Below are 22,868 nucleotides of genomic sequence, written 5' to 3'. Positions count from 1 at the left end.
GACATCAGCTCATTATCCAGGAGATTGATCTAGAGATCCCCTTTGGTACGTTAGAGCTTGCATGCCTCAATGGCAAGTTCTTCGCACCTGACATTCAACTTTCATCATTGGTCTTCGATTGGATGATTCCACGAGTGTTCGATTTTAGCTCCTTTTTCACACTTTGTGGATTGTGCTAGATAGTACCTTGAGAACCATTGGCATTATTGGTGGTTTCTCTCATGCTTGTTAACGGTTTTCATCATTGACCGGTAATCAAGCAACTTTCTATCATGCTCAACCCCAGCACATCTATTCGCATGCTAGAATTTGTACTATGGTCAGTTGGGTTCAAGACCCCGAACTCAGATTACACATGTTCAGGCTACATGGATTGGTTCGTGATTACATTGTTAGGATATTCCGACACATAGGATATAGTTAAGTTCAACTTGGTCTAGTATAGAGTTAGGTTAGAGTTAGGTAAAGTGTGTTTCTTTACCGTTGTACATTTTGTAACTTACAATCCGACGGTCACGATATGTAGTGATCCGACGGTTCACTCTCACCTCGGTATTACCGACACTTGATCCATGGCTTGACACCCGATTGGTCCATGAGTTCTATTTAAAGCGCATGGAGGGTCATTCTTCGGGTAATCTGTGCATGAGAGAAGCTTATGTAAATTTTCATTCTTTGATTAATAAATTGCCTGTAGTACTCACGTTGGGACAGGCCGTGGACTGTTTCACTCCTTGCACTTTGAAGGTTTTAACCATGTCAAAAATACTGGTGTATTGATTTGAGATCTGGTTGTGAGCGGTGTCCTTTTGGTATTCTTTCTGAGGAACTTACCCTGTAAATTCCTACATGGTATCAGAGCCAGGTTGAGGGCCGCGTCCGTTGGTGATCCAAATCTGAAGCCGGTAGAACTACATGCGACTGTCGTTTCCTAGATCTGTTGTTTCTTACTGCTTTCAGGCCTAGAGGACTGCTCTGTTGCGTTCGGAGCATCTGTTCCAGTGTGGAACCCCTTTCGTTTCACGCGAAAAGGTTTCCAGTAGCCCTAGCTGCGTCTTTTTTCAGATCGGGAGGTATACAATGTTTTTTGCAGTTTACTGTTATTTTCTCTCTGCTTATTTCGGTTTCGGTTTATTTAGTCCTTTTTTTTTAACCGGATCTATACCTTTCATTTCTGCGTATGCTCTTTTCCCTGCGACTCTGTGCGATCTAGGCAAATCAGAAACAGAAAGGAAGGATTTTTCTCATGCGTATGCTCTTTTCCTTGCACCTTAGTGTGATCTCGGAAAATCAGAAACATTGAGAAAAATATTTAGTTTTTCGGCTAAAGCTAACTTTGAGATTTTTTTTAAAATTTCTAGTTTTTTGGCTAAAGCTAACTTCGAGCCGCAAGGTTCGTTTTTCTTTGCATATTCGTGTTGGGTTTTGTGTTTTGTGTTTTGTAGGGAAAAAGAGCTTTCTCAAGGCAAGCACGCAAACCAAGGGGCCCCCCCCCTCTCTCTCTCTCTCTCTCTCTCTCTCTCTCAAATTTTTTGTATAGATCAATTGGTTCAAAGCTATTTTAAGAGAGTAGAGGTCTTGGGTTCAAGTCTCCATTTTGTGGGGGCGGATTTTTTTTTCATTCCCGCACATTCACGCACTTTGCCGGCAACGTCAACAATTTTTTTTTCAAAAAGCCATAACTTCTTCATCCGGAAGCCTTTTTCCGAGCCGTTTTTTTTAAAACTGCCTATTTTTTCGAGATCTATCCATTGGAACACTTACTTTCAGCATCTTCAGCTTCAATTTTTTTTTAAAAATGGAAAGTCCATGCCAAGTCATTCTTGACAGCACTAACTACTTCCAATGGGTAGCCTACATAGAAGATTTACTTAGAAGTAAAGGTCTCTTCAGAATAGCCACAGACCAAGAGAAGAAACCAAAAGATGAAGACAAGGTGGCAAAATGGGAAAATAGACAAGATCAAGCACGTGGTTTGATAGGGATGTCTATTTCTCCTGATCTTAGATTCCACATTGTAGAACTTGAGACTCCTCATGAAGCATTAGAAAAACTTGCTAAAGTTTTTGGGATTAAAAATGAAATTAGAGCCCATCAACTTGAAAATGAGCTACTTACTTTGGATCCTAATAATTTTTCTTGCATTGAAGATTTCTTGTCCAAATTCAAGACCCTTAGATATCTCTTGGAAGGTGTTAAAGTTAAGAAAGAGGATGGTAACCTTATTTATTCCATCCTTACTAAGTTGGGACCAGCCTACTCTGTATTTGTTTCCACTTTCCATTCTACAAGGGAAGCTTTCATTTGTCAAGGACAAGACTACAAGGCCCCTTCCTTTGACTCCTTTTGTGATTCCTTAATAAGAGAACAAGAAAAACTCTTACACCTTGGTCTTCTTAATCTTGGAAACTCTTCCACGAAAGCGTTAGCCGCCCAGCAGCAACCAAATTCAAAGAATCCTAAGAAGTCATATCCTCAAAAGAATGGTCCTAAACCATCTCAGCCTCAAAATGAAAGATCATTTCAGCAAAATGATAAGACCAATAAAAACAAATGGAAGAAGACTAATAGACATTGTAACTTTTGTAATCGAGATGGCCACTTAGAATCTAAATGCTTTAAGAAGATGGAAGCCTTGGAAGCCGCAATGAAGAAACATAACATCCATGTGGAGCCTACTTCAACTTCAACTTCCGGAATGGCACTTTCTGCATGTCATTGTCAATCATCTCAGTCTGGTTATGCATTAAATGTATCTTCTTCTTCTTCTCATTCTCATGAGTGGCTCATTGATTCTGGAGCCTCTTGTCACATGGCCAAAAACCAAGCCATGTTTTCTTCTTTAAATGATTGTAACACCAAAAATATATATATTGGTGATGATAGATCTCTTAATGTTGTAGGGACTGGAACTGTTCATCTAGACAATGGTCAGTTTAATGATGTATTATGTGTTCCAACCTTATCCTGCAACCTTTTATCTGTCTATCAGATAACTCATTCAGGTGAAGGTAAAATTGTTGAATTTTCACCTCATGATGTTGTAATCAAGGATCTAAAAGATCCTAAACAGATTCTAGCTACTGGTCTTGCTGATGATTCCAAAAGGTTGTATAAGTTTCACAAATTTGGGTCATCAAATCTTCCCTCAGTATTTGTTGCTCATAATGATGAAGTGAGCAAACTTTGGCATGAGCGATTTGGTCACTTAAACTATCGCTCCCTTCAGCATCTATGTAAAGAAAATATGGTGATAGGTCTTCTTATGGTATCTTGCAAAGATGGTGTTTGTTCCGGATGTGTACTCGGAAAACATCATCGGGACAATTTTGACAAACGTGCCTCTTGGCACGCCTCAGCCCCTTTACAGCTTGTGCACAGTGATTTATGTGGTCCTCTTCCTGTTGCTTCATTCTCTGGCTGCAAGTACTTCTTAACTTTCATTGATGATTTCTCCAGACGCACTTGGGTATACTTCTTAAAACTCAAGAGTGAAGTATTTAACACTTTTTTGGCCTTCAAAGCCTTTGTTGAAAAACAATCTGGACATCAAATTCTTAAGCTAAGAACTGATAATGGTGGAGAATATGTTAAAAACACATTCATCAACTTTTGCACCGAAAATGGAATTCAAATGCAACATACTGTTCCATACACTCCACAACAAAATGGTGTAGCTGAAAGGAAAAATCGCACCTTAAAGGAAATGGCTAATTGTATGCTGCAATCTAAAGGACTCAGTCTTAGTTTTTGGGCCGAAGCAATTAATTGTGAAAATTATATAATCAATCGCACTCCTACTAAGGTTCTATAGAATATCACTCCAGAAGAAGCTTGGAGTTCCATTAAACCAGATGTAAGTCACTTTCGTGTGTTTGGAAGTGAAGCATGGGCCCATATTCCAGATGAAAAGCATAAAGCTTTAGAACCTAAGAGTGAGAAATGTACTTTTGTTGGATATTCTGAAGATGTAAAAGGTTATAGACTTATTCCATTTAAGTCCAAAAATGTTATCATTAGAAGAGATGTAAAATTTGATGAATATAAATCGGCCTGCGAGCCTAGTCCGGCGGATGTGCCACCTCTTCCTATCTCTTCTACTTTTGAAAACATTTCTTCTTCAGATGATGAAAGCGAGGATGATAATCCTCCCCCACCTTCTCAGGATCCTCAACTTCCAAGATGGGTCCGTGCTACTCGGGATGCAGCAGGTGATCTTGCCGGTGATCCTACAGATCAGCGACGTACACATTCTCAGTTTGAAAGAGCCTCTTCTTTACTGGCTCAAGCTCCAGTAAATCATGATCCTGACACTTTTGCAGAAGCTTCAGGCCATCCACATTGGGAAGCAGCTATGAATGAAGAATATCATTCATTGATGACAAATGATACATGGGATCTTGTTCCTCTACCAAAGGGACGCAAACTTGTTAGATGTAAATGGGTTTACAGAACCAAGTATGGACCAGATGGGAAAGTTGATAAACATAAAGCTCGTCTCATTGCTAAGGGCTTTTCACAGGTTGAAAGCATTGACTACACTGAAACCTTCTCCCCTGTTGCCAAAATGAACTCTATCCGCCTTGTTCTTTCCCTTGCTGCCTCTTTAAAATGGGAAGTCCATCAGATGGATGTTAAATCTGCCTTCTTGCATGGGGACTTGCAGGAAGAAATCTATATGGAACAACCCATTGGCTTCATACAAACCGACTCCAGCCTTGTTTGTCAACTTAAGAAATCCCTTTATGGCCTCAAGCAAGCTCCTCGAGCTTGGTATGCCAAAATGGATAGCTTTCTTTTAGATTCTGGCTTTTCTAGGTGTCATTCTGACAATACTGTCTACACCAAGAAAGTGGGCAACTCCCTTATCATCCTTGTTCTTTATGTTGATGATCTTATTCTTACTGGTAGTGATCCCAACCTTATAAACCATGTGAAGTCCAGCCTTAAAAAGAAATTTGAAATGACAGACTTAGGACACTTACACTATTTTCTCGGTCTTCAAGTCTTGCAATCCCAAGAGGGTATTTTCCTTTCCCAATCCAAGTATGCTTGTGATATTCTTCATCATTTTCACATGGAAGACTGTAAGCCAGCCCCTTCTCCCTTTCAGTCTGGAGTCAAACTTTCAGTCTCTTGTACTTCTCCTGAAGTTGATGCTACCTTATACCGTCAACTTGTCGGAAAACTCTTGTATTTAACCCATACTCGTCCTGATCTTTCCTTTGCTGTTGGCCTTGTTGCTCGTTTTATGCAAAACCCCCGTGAAAGTCATTGGAAAGCAGCTAAAAGAATACTTCGTTATGTTCGAGGTACAGTACAGTTTGGGATTCATTACAGTGCCAAAGCAGCTCCTCTATTAGTTGGTTTCACTGATTCTGATTGGGCTGGTGACCCTGATGATCAGAAGTCTACTGCCGATTATGTCTTCACTCTTGGTTCAGGACCTATTACATGGGCTTGTAAGAAACAGGCTGCCATTTCTCTTTCGTCAGCAGAAGCAGAGTATCGTGGTGCCGTGGAAGCTAGTAAGGAAGCCTTGTGGCTTCGTCAGATCCTATCAGAGTTTGGCTTTGAGCAGCAGCATCTAACCACACTTTGGTGTGATAATCAAAGTGCCATTCAGCTATGCAAAGATCCAGTCCAGCATCAGCGCAACAAACACATTGAACTACACATGCACTTCATCAGAAAGCTCATTCATGACCATGTTCTTGAAGTGCAATATTGTCCAACAGATGATCAGGTTGCAGACATCTTCAGAAAGGCTCTCACAGAGGCGAAGTTCACTAAACTTCGATATATGCTTGGAGTTCAGGAAGTTGTCGCTAAGGGGGGATAGGCTCTAGTGCCTCCTTCCTTCTCCTATTGTGTCATATTTGTAAATCCTTCAATCCTATCCCAAGTTGTTCTTAAGGGGGGATGTTAGGATATTCCGACACATAGGATATAGTTAAGTTCAACTTGGTCTAGTATAGAGTTAGGTTAGAGTTAGGTAAAGTGTGTTTCTTTACCGTTGTACATTTTGTAACTTACAATCCGACGGTCACGATATGTAGTGATCTGACGGTTCGCTCTCACCTCCGTATTACCGACACTTGATCCATGGCTTGACACCCGATTGGTCCATGAGTTCTATTTAAAGCGCATGGAGGGTCATTGTTCGGGTAATCCGTGCATGAGAGAAGCTTATGTAAATTTTCATTCTTTGATTAATAAATTGCCTGTAGTACCCACGTTGGGACAGGCCGTGGACTGTTTCCCTCCTTGCACTTTGAGGGTTTTAACCACGTCAAAAATACTGGTGTATTGATTTGAGATTTGGTTGTGAGCGGTGTCCTTTTGGTATTCTTTCTGAGGAACTTACCCTGTAAATTCCTACATGACTCATTAATGGATGGCTACGACCATACTTGAGTCTTCATGGATCGCTGCGACCATACCTTTATTATCATCATGGTCTTATTAGCTGGATGGCTGCATCCATACCATAGACCTAGTTCGTATGTCTTTCAGATGGTTGCGCCCATGCCTAGACTACATGTATTTCATTATCAGAGATATCAGTTGTACTTGCATGCAGGTTCTTCCAGATGGTGTTCCAGCTCAGTCAGTTTCATAAAGAATTTCACCCTTCCCACTCTCTCGGGCTTCATACTTTAGGGGGCATATTTTACACAGTAATTTGTTGTTGTCTTCACTCTAGTCCTTATACTGTGTCATGTGTCCAAGTCAAGCATGCTCATATTGAACAAATGTTGTCTTATGCTACCAAATGACCCACTTTTCCTAAGTTATCTACCTCGTCGCGACTATGGACTAAATATACACGCTGAAGGGCACTCATAAACAGTCAAGTTGCACTGCCAGCGCGGAAGTACATCTAATTCCCACGATGGTCATATTTTATGCTCCAACATGAGGTTACTTATTATCTTTAGTGATGATCTGACTGGCTTTATTGCTCACTAGCGATGTTAGCGCTAAAGCTCAGTTATGTCCCTGCGATGATCTAGATTGGGCGAATTTGTTCCAACAGTCAGCCTTCTGGATGACTCCAGACTTGGTTGTTGGCATAGTTTGTGTCGCCTTTCCTCCTCTGGTGTGGCAGCTCTGTCATTTTTGCTACCTTCCTTGGGGATAAGCTCACTCTTGCACCTTTCATGGAGACTGCTTCTCCTATTTAAACTCTCACCATTTCTATGCACAGTTAGTTTTGGATAGTGGGCTAGTTGGTAAATTCTTAGATTGAGTAGTGCTGTTAGTATAGCTGGTGTGAGTGTGACAAGTGTGGGATTGTTGATAGAATGTGGAAGGTTGTGAAGTGCCCTTAATTTTGTGTAAAACTTATGAGTGAGAGAGAATCTTGTATGTTGGGAGATCCATCTTCAAAGAGTGAATGCTTGAGGAACATGCTGGCTGGATCCCTCTGAGAAGGCTTGCAACATCAAGACTTTGGTTGTAAGCTTACTCTTATTTCATTATTAATACAATCAATGATGTTTTCCTATGTCTTGTACGTAATTTACTTGATAGCTCATGACTTCTTGACTTTGTGAGTAAATAGATCATTGTTGTTTTTTGGTTATGTGCTTTGTTATATTTCCTTTGCATTGTTTTAGGTTGATTACTCATTGAGGAAGTGGAAGCTGGAGCAGCGCAATGGAACTCCATTGACCACCAGTTGAGGTAGACCTCCAACTATGACTGTTTAAGGAAGGCTATTGTTGATCTGTCCTTATTTGTGACTAGACCCACTCTAGGGCTAGAGGGGTTGCCTCTATCTAACCGCTGGTCGAATCCAACCTAGTAATGGTTTAATGAGCCCTAGGGAGGAGAAGCTCGAGTCTCGTCATGGTGATGAGTCCAATGTCATCAGGGTTTAACGACTCCAACATAGGTAAAACTCAGAGTCTTTTTCATGTTTAGAGAGTTTGAAAAAGACACGGAAAAGAAAACTCCAAGGGGGTCCTTTTTCATAGATTTGCGTCTCTCGAGCCCGAAAAAGTATAAAATGATACTCAAAAGAACCGCTCGACCATTACGATCGAGGAGTATTTTTCGTGATTAGTGACCTCGACCTAAAAGCGATCGAAATCACGTCATTTCGTAACCAATAACGAACCCGAAACGACAAAGGCCCAACAATCTTTTTCTTTTTACACGGTCGAAGAAGAGCTTAAAGCTAACCGCCTCTTATTTCGTTTAACGAGTCAAGAGGAACAACTTGGCTATCTTTTCATCTTTTACAAGTTAGAAAAGGGCTTAAAGGTGACTCGTCCTAGAGGAACGAGTGGTATAAAGCGTAGCAACTGGTTCCGACAATGGTGGAACTACTGAAAACATGTAATGGTCAAGAGGCTAGCTAATAAAACCACTCATCACTGTGGTTCCTAAGGAAAGGATAAACAACCAAGTGATCGGCCAAAGAGATGGTGGCAATGGAATGAAACAACCAAGGCTCATCTAGCAGAATTTAGCAGATAAAAACGACAATCACGAGGTGTAAATCAGTTATGGGTTCATTTTTACACAAGCATGAACCATGGAGAACTCTGCTTGGATTCTGTTTCATGTTTACACAAGCTTGAAATGAAAAACTATGCTTGTTATGAGTTCGCATGCCCCCACGCATAATGACGCAAATTGAGGTACATGCCCCCCAAGCTTCATTGCATTCAACAAGGTGGGTGGAATGAAGGTTCACTTTCAAGATCTTGGAAAGACTCGACCGCTGGTCGAATCCAACCTAGTAATGGCAAATAAATTTTATGACACAGGAACAAAACTTGACCTTTTCATGTTTCAAGTAGTTCCACCATTGCAGGAACCAGTTGCTACCCTTTATACCACTCGTTCCTCTAGGATGAGTCACCTTTAAGCCCTTTTCTGACTCGTAAAAGATGAAAAGATAGCCGAGTTTTTCCTCTTGACTCATTAAATGAAATAAGAGGTGGTCAGCTTTAAGCTCTTTTCCGACCATCTAAAAATGAAAAGATTGTCGGGCCTTTGTCATTTCGGTTTCGTTACTGGTTACGAAACGACGAGATTTCGATCGCTTTTCTACTTTTTCAGCTCGAGGTCACTAATCACGAAAGGTACTCCTCGATCGTAATGGTCGAGCAATTCTTTCAAGTATCATTTTATACTTTTTCGGGCTCGAGAGACACAAATCTACGAAAAAGGACCCCCCTGGAGTTTTATTTTCCGTGTCTTTTTCAAACTCTCTAAACATGAAAAACACTCTGAGTTTTACCTATGTCGGACTCGTTAAACCCTGACGACATTGGACTCGTCACCATGACGAGACTCAAGCTTCTCCTCCCTTGGGCTCGTTAAACCATTACTAGGTTGGATTCAACCAGTGGTCAAACTTATATTACAAGCATATGCTATCCCCTTCAAGCTTGTTTTAAAAAATAATAGGGGTACTTGCCAGCAATGGTGGGGAAAATTTGGAAATCATCATTGGCAGCTAGTCACTCTTGAACATCGACACTTTTGCTTCTTGTCAGGTTGGGATATCCATACATCGTCATTTGGCCTTCCGCTGGTTTGGGTTACTGTTTAGCCTCATTCCATTTGATTCACGCTATTTCCAGCGAGCCTCTGATCCCTTGGTACCTGAATGCTGCCACCCTCTGGAGTCGTGTCACTGACATGTTCAAGAGTATAATCCTTCTGTAGTTTACATCCTTACCTCCTCCTCTGATACTCGGTTTCGCCATCTGCCGCTTGTTCCTTATCTCGTGTCGTTGATGGGGGAAACATTATGGCCCTCTTATGACGAGTCGTCTCCTGTCGACATCAACTCATTATGAAAGAGATTGATCTAGAGATCCCCTTTGGTACCTTAGAGCTTGCATGCCTCAATGGCAAGTTCTTCGCACCTGACGGTCAACTTTCATCATTGGTCGTCGATTGGGTGATTCCTCGAGTGTTCGACTTCAGCTCCTTTTTCACACTTTGTGGTTTTTGCTAGATAGTACCTTGAGAACCATTGGCATTATTGGTGGTTTCTCTCACGCTTGTTAACGGTTTTCATCATTGACCGGTAATCAAGCAACTTTCTATCATGCTCGACCCTAGCACATTTATTCGCATGCTAGAATTTGTACTATGGTCAGTTGGGTTCAAGACCCCAAACTGAGATTACACATGTTTGGGCTGCGTGGATTGGTGTGTGATTACATGACTCATTGACGGATGGCTGCGACCATACCTGAGTCTTCATGGATGGCTGTGACCATACCTTTATTATCATCATGGTCTTATTAGCTGGATGGTTGCATCCATACCACAGACCTAGTTCGTATGTCTTTCGGATGGCTACGCCCATGCCTAGACTACATGTATTTCATTATAAAAGATATCAGTTGTACTTACATGTAGGTTCTTCTAGATGGTGTTCCATCTCAGTCGGTTTCGTAAAGCATTTCACCCCTCCCACTCTCTCAGGCTTCATACTTTAGGGGTCATCTGTTACACAGTAATTTGTCATTGTCTTCACTCCAGTCCTTCTACTGTGTCATGCGTCCAAGTCAAGCATGCTCATATTGAACAAATGCTCTCTTGTGCTGCCAAATGACCCACTTTTCCTAAGTTATCTGCCTCATCGCGACTATGGACTAAATATACGCACTGAAGGGTGCTCATAAACAGTCCAGCTGCACTGCCAGCGTGGAAGTACATCTAATTCCCGTGATGGTCTGATTTTATGCTCCAGCGTGAGGTTACTTATTATCTTTAGCGATGATCTGACTGGCTATATTGCTCACTAGCGATGTCAGCGCTAAAGCTCAGTTATGCCGCCACGATGATCCATATTGGGTGAATTTGTTCCAACAGTCGGCCTTTTGGATGACTCCAGACCTGGTTGTTGGCATAGTTTGTTTCGCCTTTCCTCCTTTGGTGTGGCAGTTCCGTAATTTGTGCTACCTTCCTTGGGGATAAGCTCACTCTTCCATCTTTCATGGAGACTGCTTCTCCTATTTAAACTCTCACCATTGCTATGCACAATTAGTTTTTGGATAGTTAGCTAGTTGAATAGTGATGTTAGTGTTTGTAAGTTTGCTAGATAGCTGGTGTGAGTGTGACAAGTGTGGGATTGTTGATAGCTTGTGGAAGGTTGTGAAGTTCCCTTAATCTTGTGTAAAACTTATGAGTGATAGAGATCTTGTATGTTGGGAGATCCATCTTCAAAGAGTGAATGCTTGAAGAACATGCTGGCTAGATCCCTCTGAGAAGGCTTGTGACGTCAAGACTTTGGTTGTAAGCTTGCTCTTATTTCATTATTAATACAATCAATGATGTTTTCCTATGTCTTGTATGTAATTTACTCGATAGCTCATGACTTCTTGACTTTGTGAGTAAATAGATCATTGTTGTCTTCCGGTTACATGCTTTGTTGTATTTCCTTTGCATTGTTTCAGGTTGATCACTCATTAGGAGAAGGAAGCAGAAGCTGGAGCAGCGCAAAAGAACTCCATTGACCACCAGTTGAGGTAGGCCTCCAACTATGACTGTTTAAGGAAAGCTATTGTTGATCTGTCCTTGTTTGTGACTAGACCCACTCTAGGGCTAGAGGGGTTGCCTCTGTCTGCAGAGAGAACACTTTCCTGCATCACTATGTCAGAAGGTGGATCTGTTGTAGACCATTTAAATGATTTTAATATAGTTAGCAATCAGTTAAGTTCTGTAGGGGTAAATTTTGATCATGAAGTTAGAGCTTTGTTATTTCTGTGCTCATTGCTGGAAAGTTGGAATGGTTTAGTTATGGCCATTAGTAACTCTCTCTCTGGATCTAGTACTTTAAAGTTTGATAATGTTGTCGGTGAAATCCTTAGCGAGGAAATGCGACAGAAAAGCTCCGGTGAGACATCAGGTAATGCTTTGACTCCAGAGACCAGGGGAAGAAAAATGGAAAGAGGAAAGAGCCCGGGATATCGCAGTAAGTCAAGAAAAGGTAGATCCAAATCCAGATCGGGGATAGTGTTTTGGAAATGCGGGAAGAAAGGACACCTGAAGAAAGACTGCAAGTCTCGAAAGGGAAAAGAAGGAGAGGCGCAGCAAGAAACTAATCATGAAGCGAATGTAACAGGTGATGTGTTGCAAGATGCTTTGATTCTTTCACTAGAAAATATTATTGATGCCTGGGTGGTAGATGTCAAGTAGTAAAAAGGGTCTTTTTTACCTCTATTTACCCTACATTAATTGTCAATCTAGGAATGATTTGTTATTTCAAAGAGTGTACTCAGTTTGAGACGGTCATTTGTTAGAGAAATGCTAGTAGTATAGTGCTCTAAATACAAGAGTAAATGGATGCTTGGAATGAAATCTATTTGCAAAAAGAAACCTAGGACTCAAATCATGCATTTAGAAAGCTCCAACAATTCATCAGTCAAGGGTACAGTAACAATAACTCTTCCCTCTGTAAACTGATGCAATAAAAAATGCACTCAAAGGAAGGATCATCGAACTGGGAACTAGACAGCGTATGTTGATGTTCACTACAGTCTCAGACCTTTTGCACACCAAAGCAATGATTATCTTCAACTGACAAGAAATAGAATAGCAACTATCTCTATTTAACAGGATTGAATAGCAAACCCTTAATCTACGAAAATGAATGCAACAATAATTATAATCTACAGGAATTAAGTAACAACTTTCGAATTGAACAGAAAACAGAAATGGAACAACAGACTATTAGAAATAAAGTATAGAACAGCAACTCAGATCTGAATGTACAACAACCCAAGTTAAACACATGACACACTAAACATCAAAAGGAATAGTGATCCGAGCTCCGATACAATACGCATGAATCACAGCTATAAAGTAACAACAATTATAATGGAACAACAGTTGTAACGGAACAACAATTCCGAATGAACAACAGTCACAATTTAAGAAAAAATCATACAGTAGTACCGATTTAGGAACATACAGCGTAGTTGAACTGTAATCAAATGGCAATCTGTAAGGAACAAAATTGTTATATCAATTGAAAAAAAGAACAACAATGCGATACAATGTTAGAATGATAACATAGCATTCCTGTTGCAGATAAAAATAATATTTAACCAAGTATATATAACAAAGATGATATGTAAAATAGTAAAGCACCTCAGATTACTGAACAAAGTAAATGAAAGAAATAAAACCACACATGAATCAGAAATATGATACAGGAGTGAGTGATCCACCAGGGTCGGGACCGTAGCCTCCAGGGACACACCACTTGAAATTACTCTAGAATCAAAGATGGAACAACAACCAAATTTATATTAAAACATCAAAATAGAGTTATAGTGGATCAATCTTCAATGAGAATCAATGATCAAAGTTTCAAATACAAAGGAAAATTACATAATAATAACAACCAGTCCCCCCCCGGCTAGTAGTGTTGCCCCTTCTTATAACAGCCGAGCGGTGATACCAACAATACAGAGGATTGTTAAGATAGCGATCCCTCAGGATCGAAGGATCCTGAGGGATTTGCCAAGCTGTTCATTTGAAGTTATCCTTCTGTTCTTTTGTGCTGATTGGAAATCTCCTTTTCCTGTTTTTGGATGTTACACTCCAATTTAGATCACCTTGTTTGAACACGGTTCCCTACTGAAGGGACAATAGTTAACTTGGTCTCGTTCCTTCTTTTGGGATGACGATCTTCTGTTTTCTCTTTTTTATGCATAGAAGATGGTTTTTATTAGTTATTTCATATTACATATAAATCCTCTAGATTCTATCATATTCTTATGTCATATGCCTAGCTCATGATGTGAAAAGGTTGTGAGTTTTGAAGAAAAGATAACAAAGTAAATGAAAATAACATAAGTTCTCCAGTGCCAAACACACCCCCCTGCTTACCCCTTTTCATGCCCTCATGAAAACATTGTAGTTGACATGCAAGGTGGTGAGAGAGTATGCTGGAGATGGGATCTCATGAGGAGGTCTACAGCCATGATGCCTAGCTAGGTGCTCCAAAAGATGTCCTATCTGACCCTCAGGCATTTCGTATAAGGCTTGGTATCCTAGTGCATGGTGACAAATGACCAGACTTCGGAACCCATAACCTAACCAAGATGGCCCTTCCCTCAAAATAAGATCACCACAGAGGCTCAAGTGATCCACAGCTAACTTAAAGTTCTCATAATTAAACGGTTCCCTAAGTTGGATATTTAGATTAGAAGTCCGATATTGCAATTTAGCAGCTACAATGGTAAGGTCTTTGATGGTAAAAAAGTATTCTATCCCTTGCCGATTGATTGCTATATGAATGGGTCCTAATGCTTCGACCACACCCGGAGTCCTCATGAGGTTTCTATGTTTATTCCATAACTGCAATGGATCTCTAGGCTCACCTCTTACCCATAAGTCTAATATGTTTTCTTGTCTTTGGAAGGCATTATAGGCCTTAAGCCATTTATTTGATTAACTCCAAATGCAAATGAATGCCTGCAGTTGGATATCCCCAACGAAAGGGCTGGGGTTCTGCTCTGTTTCTTGATATAACACTAGGTTGTGCAAATAGAACTCATAGAACAATCTCTGAACCTTTACCCCATAGTGCTTACAACAATTTATGAAATCGTCAACAATATTTATTTCTATCGGGGCTCCTACTTTAACAGCTTTAATTTTCAATTGCAAATATTGTTCCATTAAAAACAAGGCATAATTCTTAGCAGGTGCTCTACATGCTAGGACGTCAGTGTACAAAGAGCATAAGGTATCCATTTGTTTGATAACTACATCTAGTCTATGAGTTACCTTTTTGATCTTGTCTTCTTCCCTTTGCCATCCTTAAAAGGCTTGGCTTTCAGATAAGTTGACATTCCTCAGCTGTTGTTGTAATTCTTCATACTTTTCTCAAGAGACAGTTTGTTCTGTAAGTTTTTCTACTGCTTACTGGGCTTGCATCAAACCCTCTCATAGGGTTATTGTCCTCGGATCACTATCCCATATGGTAGTTGTAAGCGGGAGGTTCACTTGAATCTTATTATTGCATCGTCTCATAATTATGGTTCGAATTTCCTCAGAGGATTGTGCCTCTGTTTGTACTTCTTTGTCACAGGCCGATATATCATCTGTTTGTACTTCAACATGGGCAATAGCTAAATGCTGTTCCTTTTGGTTTTGAATAGCAGGCTGGACTTGAGTCCTCCTGATCTTTTTCTTGAGGGGTTTCACTGGAGTGGTTGCATGCCTTACCACTGGAGTCCTTTTTGCTCTCTTCCTCATCTTCAGAATCCTGATTTGTTGTCGAAGTCGCGCAATTACATTAAGCAATCTTTGCTATTCTTTCCATACTTTTCTGATTTTTTCCATTTTATTGGAAGGAACGACCGTTCGTGCACTCAGGCCTAGACTTTCTTCTTGACCAATTTCTTGATTTTTCTCTTTGGGGTACTTCCTCATTATTCTGCTAATTAGGCTATTTAGGGGTAGAAACCCTAGCTTGCTCTACAGTTTCTTGGGTAACCTCTTCTTCTCCCCTCTCTTCTTCATAGACTTCTTCCGGTGTATTTTGACTTGGAACAAATTGTTCCTCTTCTTCATCTTCATCATTTTTCTCTCTAGATGCACTTTCATCACAGCTAGAGTGATTCTCTTATTCTTCTTCCTCGTCGCATAACTCTTTGGATGTACTCTTATCACGAACAGAGTGATCTTGTGGCTCTTCCTTAGTGTGGAGGTTTAGTGGGCTGAGAGGTTGAGTATATTCTCCCATGTTGGCCAAAATCTGGGCCAATTCATCCTCTCGCAATGGATTTTGCAACGAGCTTTCATCACATTGCTCTATTTCTTCTTCAGCCTGACTAGATTGTTTGGTCTCTTCCTCTGTTTCTCCCTCATCGTTTAATTCTTTTTCGTTCTCTTCTCCTTCCAATTGCGGGGGTTGCTCATCCCCTGAATCAACTATTTCCACCGGTTGACTGGTGTTCCCTTGGGAATTTTCCAGCGTCCCTCTGATCCATGCCAATCTAACGGATTTCCTCCGTTTCAATGGTCTATTTGATGTACTTGCAATATGCTTTCATTTGGGGGCTTGTAAAGCCAGTCCCCCGTCTATTGTAAAAATTAGTTCTTCCCAGCTGTCCCGTTGCTGAGCAATACTGTAGCTAACTATCAGGCGTATCAGCCCATGGTGACTTACTACCAATTCTATGTGTTGTGATTTTTTCATGCTTCGGGCAACATCATGTAGCAAAGAATTTAAAAATGCAGGCAAATTCACAGAGAATTTCTATTTTAATACGGCTAAAAGTTTAAGGTGTCGTGGTCTTACCACATCTTTCCTGCCTTCACAGGTAATGTAGCTCTGGATGACTCTTGCTAATTCTGCCCACGGGAGAAAGGCTACTGGTAGAACTCCCCTTCCACTTCGAGTCAGGTTCTGACCTTCATCTTGGAAGATTTTGATGGTGTCTCGCAGCTTTATTTTATTCAGAGTCCACATAGATCCAGTAGTTGGTAGTCTCGAAACTTCTGCAATTATGTCTTTAGTGACTGCTATCTGTCTCCCTCTTACCATGGAGTGATATTCTTGTAGGTTCTGCAAAAATTCAATTTCCACGATCTCATTGGATTGTTGTAGACGATTGAGAGAAACTATCCATCCTGCCCTTGTTAGAATTTCCCGTGCGGCATCAGAGACTGTCAACACTTGTGGTTCTCTACGAATTGATCTTCCTCCCATGCTTAGAAAACTGTAAAAACATTGAGACAACAATGGAATAGCAGGTTGTTCAAGCTATTAGCAACCACAGAGAAAATGACAGAACAGCAAGCCATGCAAATTGGAAAATGATATACCATTAAGCCTTGCTATTCCCAAGTAAAAGTTCTCCAAATGAAAAACTGACACATATGCCAGTGAATTATGAGGTCACCTACTCCCCCCCTACAATGTGATAGGTTGTCCTCGGCCGTCAAATGAGGGAGCGGCGTGCTGGACTGACATGATACAGAGTCAGAAAGGAGTAGCGTATACCGAGATTCCATGTTTATAAGAACGAGCGAATTACCAAAATCGAGCTATATCATAGAATCGCTTAATAAATAAGAGAATACTGTGATATGGTGCGAGATTTGGAGGATAGGACAACTAACATGCACAAAAAGTTCAGTGTAGTCATGATCAACTTTTTCCGTCATGATTGATTATAATAGATTTCATGTATTAGAGGTTTGAAATAATTATGTTCATAATCATATTTGACCCATTACAAAGGTAGAAGAAGGGATTCATAAGTGCTATTGGTGTATAAAGAATGTGACCTCAATACTATCAACAGAGCTCTGTTGCCCACAGGTGTCCATAAGCTTGACAGAGTTGTTTATTTCACCCATGGACCATGATCCTTTGTGTATGCTTAGGAAAGTGTTGTGGAATGTCAGAATGGAGGCCATTATGCTGGCTTGGTAACCAGATAAATCATAATTCCATTCACTAGGAAGGAGTGAAAGGTGGGCAGGCCGGCTTGTGATGAGACCTCCTGTTCCAAGAACTTTTTTATTTTCCTAATGTGCCACTTGGATCATATCCCTAGTGTGGTGGCCATAGTGGGAATGCCACTTCACTTTCTTCCTTATGATCATGGTAGGCTGGCTCCCAATGAAACCCTCTATCCTTCATTGACAAACCATGTTAGCAAATTATATAAACATTTTTCTTTTTATTACTTTTTCTTTTTATAGAATACTTTCCTTGTTTATACACAAAGGGTGGTTCAGCACTCCTTAAGAGTAGGGATGGTGGAAGAAGTCTTGACATCTCAATAGAAAAATATGCCCTTCATTCTTATTCTTAATAGTGATCAAAGAGGATTATGAGATTTTAGAAGGAACCATCACGATAAAGATAACCAACCATATCGGTATTAGTAGAACAGTGACAACAAGATAATCAATAGTTGTGTCCTTTCCTCTTTTCTCTTATCAATTCAGAGAAAATTCTTGTAAAGAAAGTGAATTTTTATGTAATTTGGTAATTTCAGCATCTTTTAATTCTCATAGTCATTGCATAAGTGTATAGAAGTGATCTGAATGATAGAACACACATAAAAAGGAAAAATATAAAACAAGTGCTATGTACAAAATCGCAAGAAAAAAGAAAGAGAAACTCTTAACTGTTGTGCACTAAGAAGAATATCAGCAAAGAAAACAAGCACAAGTGAAATAATGCAAAAATGTTTTCTTTTTCGAAAAAGGAACAACGGAAATCGCAAGTGTTGTTCCTCTACAAAAAGGAACAGCAGAAAACAAAATGCTTCGTTCAGAACAAAAATGTTGTTCCTTTGGGAATGGGAACAACAGAAAATAAGAATGTTGTTCCTTCGGAAAAAGGAACAACAGAAAATGAGAATGTTGTTCCTTCGGGAAAAAGGAACAGCAGAAACAAAAATACACCATTTGTTCGGAAAAAGGAACAGCAGAAACAAAAATGTGCCTTTCAGAACAAAAATGTTGTTTTTTCGGGAAAAGGAACAGCAAAAAATGAGAAGGTTGTTCCTTCGGAAAAAGGAACAGTAGAAAACAAGAATGTACTGTTCCTTCGAGAAAGGGAACAGTAAAAACGAAAATACTGTTCCTTCAGAAAAAGGAATAGTAGAAACAAGAATGTACCATTCCTTCGGAAAAAGGAACAACAGAAACGAAAATGTTATTCCTTCAGGAAAAGGAACAAAAAAAAACAAGAATTTTGTTCCTTTGGGAAAAGGAACAACAAAAAAAATGCAAGTGCTGTTCCTTCCGAAGAGGAACAGCAAAATAGCGGAAATGCTGTTCCTTTTGAAAGGAACAATAGTAGTGCAAAAGTGTTGTTCCTTAAAAAAGGAGCAGCAGAATGGTGGAAATGTTGTTCCTTTCGGAAGGAACAACAAAGTGCAGAAGTGCCATTCCTTGAAAAAGGAACAGTAAAATGGTGAAAATGCAGTTCCTTTCGGAAGGAACAACAAAGTGAAAATGTTATACAACTGCAAGAAAAAAAATATATATACAAAACAAAAGAATTATGTACAGTGTGTAAGAGTAGTCAAATTACTTAACCAAAGATGAGGAAGACTTCTCTTCCTCAACCAGAATCTGCATGTCGGAGTCTTCGCGGAGTTGCTGGTAGAAGGATTCCCGAGTAAGTGATTTGCGGTATAATCAAACTCGATGGTTGTTTTCCTTAAGGGTATGTCTGGATTCATCAATGGTGGTTAGAGTAATGGTGCCATTATCATGTACCTTCTGGATTTTGTATGGTCCTAGCCAGTGAGTCTGAAGTTTCCCGGAAAAATCTTGGAACATAGATTCATATAGGAGCACACAATCTCCTTCATGGAGGACTTTCCTTTTAATGAGGGCGTGGTGCCATTTCACTCGTTGTTGTTGTATTAATGCAGTATGTTGAAGGGCAGAGAGCCTGATTTCATCTAGCTTATTAATATGCTGTAATCTATTAGTCTGAGCCTCATCTAAATCTAGACCGACCTCTTGTGTTGTTTGTAATGTCTGTATTTCAAATTCTATTGGAAAGATGGGTTCCTTTCCAAATACTAGCTGGTATGGTGAATAACTGGTAGTACTTCTCCATGTTGTTTTGTACACCCACAATGCTTTTGGCAGTCTTGCAGCCCAATCGTGTCTGTGTGATGCAATGATTTTTGTCAGTATTGCTTCTATTATTTTGTTCGTGCTTTCTACTTGACCATTTTCCTGTGGGTGGTATGGATTAGTAATTTTATGCTGGATATGATAGCTTTTTAGTGTTGTAGCAATCTTGTTACCAGCAAATTGTGGTCCACTATCTATAATTATACCTCTTGGGAGGCCATATCGCACAAATATGTGGAACAAGAACTGAATGATAGAATCCTCTGTAGCTCTCGGTAATGCCTCTACTTCAACCCATTTGGTGACATATTCTGTTGCTACCAGAATGTATGTTTTCTAATTTGACGATGGGTTGATCGGACCAATAAAATCAAGCGCCCATCGTTTAAATGGTTCAATAACTAGCTGTGGGTTCAGGGGCATTTTATTAGCCTATCCAGGGTGTCCTACTCTTTGGCAGCTATCACAAGCTTGAACGAACTTCTTTGCATCTTTGAGGATCGTGGGTCAATAATACGTTGTTTGCAAGACCTTGTGTCCAGTTCTTTGATTGGTGAAATGTCCGTCACACGGTCCGTCATGACAAGCTTCCAAGATGTCAAACATTTCATCTTCGTGGACCCTAATGTGCATATTTGCCCCTATATGAAACAGGTAGCCCCCAATCGAAGAAAATCGAGTACTACGGTGGACAATTTGCTTTCGTTCATTGGGGGTCAGATGTTTTGGTAATTTGCCTACTGCTAAATAATTTGCAAAATCAGCATACCAAGGTGTTTTAACAGTAACAACGAACAAATGTTCATCTGGGAATTGATCTTCGATCGCTATTGCATCCACCGGTTTTGGCATTCACGAGAGAAAATCAACTAGATGATTTTCTTTTCCTAGTCAGTCCTTTATTGTGATATCGAATTCCTGCAATAAAATCAGCCATATGGTTTTTCTACCATTTTTGATTGGTTTATTTGCTAAATATTTTATGGCAGAGTGATCTATATACAAGATAATAGGATATCCAGTAATGTAATGCCTAAATTTATTGACATCATGTATTACAACTAAAAATTCCTTTTCGGTAACAGTATAGTTCAATTCAGCAGGAGATAAATTCTTGCTAATATACTAAATTGCATGTGGGTTTTTATCTTCTTCTTGTCCAAGGACTGCTCCAATAGCTGTATCCAAAGCGTCTGATGAAATTTGAAATTGAAAGTCCCAATTTGGACCTCTAAGGACTGGGGCTGTTGACACAAGTTTTTTTAAATTCTCGAAAGCATGGTCACATTTTTCTGTCCAAACAACATTCCCTATCAGTGCATATAAAGGTGCAACAATATGAGAAAAAATGTTCTATAAATCTTCTATAATAACCAGAGAATCCAAGAAAACTGTGTACCTCTGTTTGAGTGGTAGGAGTAGGAATTAGCAAAATTATTTGAATTTTTCCCAGATCTACTTGTATTCCAGCTGCTGAAATATAATGGCCTAGAATAAGTCCTTCAGTCATCATCATATAGCATTTTTCATGGCTCAGATAGAGCTTGGTGGCAATGCATCGCTGCAGCACTTTTTCTAGTGTGTCCAATGCTGGGTCAAAATCATCTCCATATGGTGTAAAATCATCCATGTATACTTTGAGCCCTTCATTTATTAAATCTGAAAAGATGCTGAGGATAGCCCTTTGAAATGTGGCAGGGGCATTGCATAGGCCAAAAGGTAAAACTCTATAAGCAAATGTTCCCCAAGGACAAGTAAAAGCGGTTTTGTCTTGGTCTTCAGGGGCAATCTGAATCTAATTGTATCCACTGAAGCTGTCTAAGAAAGAAAATAATTTCTTTCCTGCCAAAGTGTCTAATACTTGGTCAATGAATGGAAGGGGAAAGTGGTCTTTTTGTGTTGCTTTATTTAGCTCTCTATAATCCACACAAATCCTCCACTTTCCACTCTTCCTTAGCACCACAACAAGTGGAGAGACCCATTTACTATCGGAGATAGGGTAGATGAAGTTCACATCTAAAAGTTTTTGAAGTTCAGCTTTTACAATGTCTTTTAGATGAGGGTTAAGTCTCCTTTGTGGTTGGCGAATGGGTCTTGCATCTTTCTCTATGTAAATGTGGTGCATACATAACTGGGGATCAATTCCTTTCATGTCAAGGTAATCCCATGCAAATGCTTCTTTTTATTTTCTCAGTAGCTAGATTAGCTTGTATTCTTGTTTTGGAGTCAAGTTGCCATTAATGTTCAAAGTCTTTCCTCTCTCAATTTCTACAGTTTTTCTATTTGAGATAGAGGTAGTACGTATTGTTTGATCATGAGTATCTTTGAGAGGATCTTCTTCTAATTGATTATCAAATGCTACTTCTATCATGTGACATTGTATGTGGGATCTGGATTTAGTCTGGCTAAGAAAGTTGTTAATGACATCATCCTCTGTTTGGTCTTTGAAATCGAGGGCATCTTCTATGGTTAATGGGGATCTAATATTTTCAGTGAGGTATGATACAGGATGTTTGTTAGTTTTTATTATTGTGACACTTGGCTGGGCTGGAGGATATAAAGCTAGATTCTTGATATTAGCTCCTCTAGTTATGGTCATATTGCCTTGTCGGCAACTAATATAAGTATCAGCGGTTGCAAGCCAAGGTCTGCATAAAATCAATTGATGTCCATCAAGTCGGTTTTTGGGGTTTATTATCAGAAAGTCGGTAGGATACTCCTAGGAATCAACGGATACCATGACATCATGTAGTGTGCCCTCTGGCCTAACCACGGATCGGTCAACCAGTTCTAATAAAGTGGAAGTTGGTTCTATTGATATAATGGCCAGTTTTTGAGAAGTGGTGGTTTTTAAGATATTGATTGCAGCTCCTAGATCAACTAAGGCGTTTGAGAAGGTTTGTCCATTGATTTGTACTGTTACTATTGGATTTCATAGGTCTTCATATTTAACAGGTGTTTCTTTTCCTGATAATAGATTAGATAGGGTACCAACTACTTGGACTGTTGGGTTATTTGCTATTCTCCTCCTTGGATTTTTTATACATAGCTATTTAATGGTCTTTGCATATATTGGGATGTCTTGGATGGCTTGGAGGAGTGGAACTTTTATGTACAGATTTTTAAGTTCTCCCAGAATGTCGAAATCAGGATGTTGTAGAGGTCGAGGTATAGTTAATTTCTCTGGGAATGGAGGGGAAGATGTGATTACTTGATTATGAGTTTGTTGTTTGATCACATCCTCTTCTTGTACTGGTTGT

The sequence above is a fragment of the Pinus tabuliformis genome, chromosome 9, assembly GCF_031772625.1.
Source record: "Pinus tabuliformis cultivar Carrire ecotype Pingquan chromosome 9, CPIR1, whole genome shotgun sequence".
Lineage (NCBI taxonomy): Eukaryota > Viridiplantae > Streptophyta > Pinopsida > Pinales > Pinaceae > Pinus > Pinus tabuliformis.
This window is presented reverse-complemented; position numbering follows the sequence as displayed.